Genomic DNA, 6,802 nt, shown 5'->3' with positions numbered 1-6,802 from the left:
GCAGCATCTGCTCTCCCTGTTTACTTCATAAACACTGAGTAAGACACAACCAATGCACAGCAACAACCATAGGTGTGTTCAGATCACCCTGGTCCAACCTGAGGCACCTCCAGCTTCTCTTCAATCTGCCATATGCACATTTAGCAAGTCTGATTAGGTGGGTCTTTTCCTGCCCCACTTCACAAGGCCAAGAAGCAAAGGCCAGAGCCACAGGTTGTACTGCAATCCCAACAGTTTGAACACACTCACCCATGAAATATTTCCATGCTTGCAGCATTACATAGTCCCATGTTCCTGTGAGCTTCATGCACCTTGTTAGTGCTATCTCTAATGGGAATACTAATGACAGTGAAATGCTCCTTGTGAGGAGAAGCGTGCACATTAGCATGCGGGTGCCTGTGCACAAAAGCATGAACTCTGGTGAAATTGCAGCATCCACAGCCAGCAGAGATTTTGCTGCCAAAAGTGTGCACATGATGTGGACATGGCCTAAAGTCATGTTAATAATGTGACTATTTCATTAAGGTCAGCTTAACATGCTCTTCTGTTTTAAAAACATCTTAAGGACATGGCCCTGCCTGCATATTTATATTTGCCTCTACTCTGCCTCCGTGCCTTTGGTGCTATTTTCCCAGCTCCGGCCCTTTGTCCATCCCAAGCCTTGAGAGTCCCCACAGTCGAACCCCACATGCCGTCTGCCTACTCCTCACACCCCTGCACCTCCATTCCTCATCTTGTCTCTAGAGCACAAACTCCCACTTTAAAGACCTCAGTCAGCAACAGTCTTTCCATATCTCCTTCCCTATAGGCTCCAAAACCTCCTTGCTGAAGCAACAGAAACCCTTTTAAGCCCTAATGAGGGCTTCTCCTTCTCAGATATTCCTAACTGGGATCAGATTGTACTCAGTGGGTCGGCCTTTTCCTCGTTCACTCTCTCCTGCCACTTTCAACCTCTCTCTCCTACTTCTTCTCCTCTTTTCATGGATCTTTACTTATTATTCTCTCTTTGCCACACACTGCAGTCACCTGCCATTGACCCAGTTCCTCCACCTTCCTCCTTTGGTTTTGATTCTCCATTTTCTTCCCACAGGCTTCCTTCTGGCTGAGGCTGACCCATATCACCCTATCATCATGTTTTGTCCATCTCACCTATTCCCTTCCCCTGCTGCCCTGATTCTTCCCTTTCACTCATAAAAAGACTATTTACTTGACATGCACTGCTCAGGGTCTAAGCTCTCTGCTGCTGAATTTTTCCTGCTCTAGCCTTCAAGTGGTCTTACTCAGCATCATCCATTATTCTCCCCCATTATGTCCTGCCCTTCAGCCTTTCTGTGATTTCCACTCCATCAGCCCTGATGACTTCTGCTTTGCTTTTAACTCTCTTCTTTCTACCAAATTTAATTGCAAATTCTCTCTATGCTTTTAACCCTCTTCTTTCTACCAAATTTAATTGCAAATCCTCTCTATGCTTCAATTTCCCTCATTTTGCCTCCCAATCAATATCCATTCCCAGCTGACACCCCTCACCCACTTTTTCTGGTATCTTCTGAAAGCCTGGATATCATTTCCAGCTCAACGTGGATAAAACAGAGTCCTTAATATCCTCACCTCAGGGGCTTCCTGAAATCTCCTTTCTCTCCCACCGTCAGTGACAACTGTTGTTCTGCTGATGGACCTGGGCATCATTTTTATTTAGGCAGGCTTGCTTTCCAGGTACAGCTAAGATGTGAGACATTTTCTGCAAACACATCAACAGATATTGCTTATGCTATCTATCCTCATAGCTAAAACTCTTCTCCGGGGTCTCACTCTTACATTATCTTAATAATGGCTATATCCTTTCCTCTGGCTTTCATAATTGCAATCTTTATTCAGTTTCATCTTCCAAATGCTATTACAAAGGTCATTTTCATAGCCTATTGCTTTGGGCATTCCACTCATTTTTATGCTTCTGCTTACTAGCTCTCCACTCTCTAACAAATAAAATATTAGGTGTCTTTACACACACAGCTTGTGCAGGCAGACAGAACCAAATGATGAATGCTCTTGCAGCTCTCGAATGCCCACACTGTATTTCCCAGCAAGTACCTTCTCTGTTTCCTCTCATGCTTTCTCTCTGGAAGGACCTCCCTGTTCACAGCCACAAAGAAATTTCACTAATCTCTTAAATTCCTTCTTAAAACTCTTCTTGCCCCCATGCTGCTGAAATAGTGCAGCAAGTCTGGCTGCCCAAGTGCTGTGACTGCTCTGTACCCAGCTGACCAGTCTCTCACCATTTCTGCGTGCTCCACCCTTGCGTCTTACCCATCTGTTGTTTCTTGCTTTGCATTTCATACGCGAACCCCACGCAGCAGTGACAGTCCTTCCGCTCTCTGCTTGTAAGCGGACGCGCACACACAGCAGCAACACCCTGACCAGAAATCCTAGCACTATGACAGTGCAATAATTAATGATGACTTCAGTTTTGTCAAGAAGTCAGTTTGCTGAAGCTGAACCTATGCTCTCACTTGTGGTTGATTCTTGTAAGCTTTTGCAATAAGAGACAAAAATGTAGAGGCAGGATTTCATTTTATTTCAAGACAGAACTCAGACATGTTCATTAGCTACTCAGAGGCCAAAAACTGAAGACAGACCCTGAGATAAATCATTTGGGATAGTTCTTCTATAGAATAAGTTTCCTTGTGGGACTGGATGGCCCTTACATTGGCCAATACAATAGAGAGCATTTCATTTTTCAGTGGTTGGTTAAGCCTTGCCCGCTTTGGAAATAGCTGAAAGTTACTGGTGTCTCATGACTCTTTTGTATCACATTGTAGATGATTCTCATGCATTTGTAGTTTCTTTCCATCTCTTGCCAAATAAGCCCATCTGTGCTGATTTTGTCTCTTCTTTACGACCCAGCTAGGTAGAAGATAACATCCAGGCTGTAAATATATTTTGTAAAATACAATTTCTTTTAAAAAAATAACTTGCTCCTTTTCAAATGAAAGCTTGCTTGTGATCATGGCAAATCAAAGTCTGGAAAGGACAAGAAAATGCCCTCAAATATCAGGTAGTCAGCTTTGCAGTTATTAAGAAGTTGCTCCGCTCTGTTGAGTTTACTGTGTCACCAAAACCCTAGCAGCCGTAACAATACAAAGCCTACATTGTCTCAACAAGGCTACCGAGAAGATGCGCCTGATCTTGGCAAGAGCTAGGTGTACCCAGAAGCATTTTATTGGGAAAAAAAAAAAATTTTAGGCCTCTTACTGGAAAAGATAAAGGTTAGAGTCCTTCCTCTTACTAAAGCAGTATTCAGTAATACCCTGTTCATAGGATAAATTTCAGAAATTCAAAAATTTCACTTCAAATCCCCATACGAAACAGATTTCAAAGCAACTTTACTACAAAATAAGAAAGGGATGCTCGGATTTGTGGCTTTAGGTGACTGGTAATTTGGAGATCTAAACTTCCTGACTAAGGAGGTAACTGCATACACTAATACATACCCATGGAGACAGTCCTTTCATAGTTAGCCTATCAGAATTACTTCCTTGCTATGAAGCAAACCTGATCTTTACTTTCACTGAAGTCATTGATTTCTGTTATTCTCAACAGAAACAGGATCTAGCACCTTAGAGTTCTATTGCTGTTCGTTCACAGAGTACACATTTTTTCCCTATTAAATTTCTCAGTAAATCAGAGCAATCTTGATTTGAGAAATCATACACAGATGATCAGGGCCAGCAGTTTGAATGAAAAAAAGTCAAGATTAAATTATTGCTTCACCTGTAAGTGTCATGTAACATCTGCAGGAGTTTGTCATTCTAACAGTGCTGTGTGCTCCTATGGAAAACTAACCCTGGCATGCATACACCGGTTCTGAATAATCCTCGGATCTTCTTCTCTAGGTGCTCTTTAAAGAGATAGCATATTAATAAATTTTGAATATGTCATTACCCAACTCAACAAATATGACTTCAATGTATACTTAAAACCATAAAAATCAACTTCACCTGTTGTGAGAGCCAACAATAAGATCTATGATGGCAGACATAAGAATTGCCATCTACGTTTCTATGATTAGATACTTTCATCAGCTACCAACGAAGTCTACGTCTGAGCTCATTTCCAGTTTTCTTCCCTAAGCTGTCTTAATTCTGATGGAGAAAAATAGCAGACAGTGAAAAAATTCTAATAAGCAAAAGCAAATCCCCCTGCCTTCTATCAGATGCTCTCACAGCTTTTGCAGAAGAGTTTCTAACACTTTATAGAGCAATAACAAAGGAGTGAGTAGGCTGTGCCATGTGCAGAAAGCCAGGCTTGGACACCAAGATACCAAAACGTGGGCAGCCACAAAAGCAGGCCCCGGTGCTGGGAGAGCTCTGCACCAGCAGGCCCTGCACTGACGCCCACCCGGCTGAAGACTAGCGGGTTCAGGCCACACAGGTCCAAGGCTTCAGACCAAATTGCCATTGAAACAATATTCTCTGAAGGCTTTGCCATCTCTGCTGCTTATATTAAATACTTTTATTCCAAGGTTTTCAACATTTTTTAATCTGGTTTATTGAATGCAGCACATTCCTTTACCTTCTAAAACTTCAAACAAAGATTTCTCATCCCAGGACACTGCAGGAACACACAGAAATGATTAGGAACTGTATTTACACGCCAACCAATTCTAAATATTTCCTTAACAATACCTAACTCACAGAGCTTCTGCGTTTTGTTCTGTGTTTCAGAAAATGAGAGTATCTGAAAGCAGAAGGAAAAGCCCAGTTCTCACCTCACACGGACTTAAGTCAGGAGCACATGCCTTGAAGTCAGTGAAGACACACTGGTTTAAAATAGGTCAGGAGAAAAATCTGTCCCAGGAAGACAATACGTAAGGGGAGTGGGGGAGAGAGAGAGCAAGAACAAATGTACAGAAAAAGCATTTGTCACTTCATTTATCTCCCAGACAGTAGTTTGTCAGCCTTTTAGTAATTTTGGTATGAGTCTGCTGGACACCAGCTCGCAGTGTAATTCTGGCATTATCTTAGTTTCCTTTCAGAGGGTGCATGCTGTCTTCCAGTTTTTCAACTTTATACCAGGCTCTGCTTAATACCACGGGTGACCTCTCACCCCCACGCTCTGGCACCCGCAGCGCACAGAAATGTGGAGCATACCCCTCTGGCAATCCCTTGGCAGTCGTCCTGAACACAGCAACTTGCTGCGTCTTTGTTGCGAAAGACATGTATTTCCCCCTTTCGCATCATGTGAACTCGGCTCAACTGGCAAAGAATAATTGCAGGCTTGTCCGAATTATCATTTGCAAAGTCTAGAAGGCTCATAAAGGCACCAATATTCAATTTGCACTAGCCTCAGGCCCTTAATTTCAGCCAGTCTGATTCTCTTGTCCTCTGTGAGGTCAGCTCAGTTGAGCTGATAAAATTTAGAAGGGATTGTGAGACCTGTTACATCCCAACCCATCTTTAACTCTTATAATACTTTGGCCTTAGCCCAAAGTTTTATTTTAAATTCCTAAAGAGAAATGAGCTGTGTAATTTTCCCTCCAAAAAAACCAGCTATTCCTTTTAACATGAACAGGGAGCCCCCAGTAATTCTCATCTAATCACGCATACCTCAGACTGAAGGAGAAGCTTGATCAAGCTTCTGTGCTCAGTATGTGAAAATATGTGATCAATACACATATTTTAAACGGTCATCAGAAACTCTTCCAAGATCAGATCCCATTCTTACGCTAATAGTCTCCCAAGCAGCAGCCTAGCTGAAAACCCATTTGTCATCTCAGAGTTGTGTCACAACTCCATGCTCTGCCCAAACTACAGTATTTTAATTGTGGAAGAAAAACAAACAGCTATTCAAACAAAATTTACTCCAAACCCATTAGGCATGTTGCAATTTTTGTTTGACAAAGAGATACATATTCCTTTCAAATTAAACTTTCAAACCTATACATCATTTCTCACTCTTTTCTTATTTAATATTTGCTTCTGCCTCATATCTGTCATCTTTTCCCAGAGTTATGATTACAAGGCATTAGAAATCTACCACTTGGAAAGAATCACCAAAACTTCATTCAGAATCTCTGCAGTCCACTTGGTTAGGCTTTTCCCCCAAAAATGTTTTAAATCGTATTTTCGGAGCCAGCTTCTATCCTATCACATTGTCAACCCAATCACGGGCGAGTAAACCCTCAAATAAGGGCATAGGAACAGCGGAGCAAACCAAAAAAAGACAGCACCTACCTGGAGCCGCGGTGCGCCCAGAGCCAGCCTCTGCGCCTAGCACCATTCACAGGCAAAGACAAAGTTTCCGGGCAGCGACCGAGCGCATTTTCTTGCCTACCACGCTGCTGAGCGAGGGGAGTTGAGCAACTCCGCACAGGGCTGCCGCTGGGAGCTGCAGCTCGCTGCGCCTTACCCCTTCTCTTGGCTCGCCGCTTTTTTTTTTTTTTCCTTTTAAAAGAGTTTTTTGAACACTAAAGGGTGGAGAGGAGGCCTTGCTATTAGTACCGGCTAAGCTGAAGCCCCTGGCTCTGCCTGCCCTGCCGGCACATTCCCGCGCGCGGGGCGGCGCGGAGCGGAGCGGGGCGGCGCGGGCCGAGCCGCGGTCCCGGCGCGCAGCCCGCGGACGGGCCGACGCGAGCGGCCGCCTGCGAGCGCGGCGGCGGCGGCGGCGGCCGGGGCTCAGCAGCGCTCGCCGGGCCGGAGGGGAGCTCGGGCTCTCATCGCCGCGCTGGGGCTTTCCCCCTCCGCCCTTGCTCTCTGCGCTCACAGTAGCAAGGTTGTCTCTCGACTACTCCCTGCCTTAAACTCAC

At 44.2% G+C, this 6,802-nt stretch overlaps 1 long non-coding RNA gene across 1 annotated transcript; it reads right to left on the bottom strand.

The window, feature by feature from the left end:
- Positions 1-2,563: 2,563 nt before the first annotated feature.
- LOC106490131 (uncharacterized) lies at positions 2,564-6,461 on the bottom strand. The gene is made up of 3 exons (XR_001293546.2): positions 6,231-6,461; positions 3,769-3,895; positions 2,564-2,901 (listed from the first exon to the last, which is right to left on the bottom strand). It is a non-coding gene; the product is annotated as an uncharacterized lncRNA (long non-coding RNA).
- Between the last annotated feature and the right edge of the window lie 341 nt (positions 6,462-6,802).

This window comes from Apteryx mantelli, chromosome 5, assembly GCF_036417845.1.
Source record: "Apteryx mantelli isolate bAptMan1 chromosome 5, bAptMan1.hap1, whole genome shotgun sequence".
Taxonomy (NCBI): Eukaryota; Metazoa; Chordata; class Aves; order Apterygiformes; family Apterygidae; genus Apteryx; species Apteryx mantelli.
This window is presented reverse-complemented; position numbering and strand designations above follow the sequence as displayed.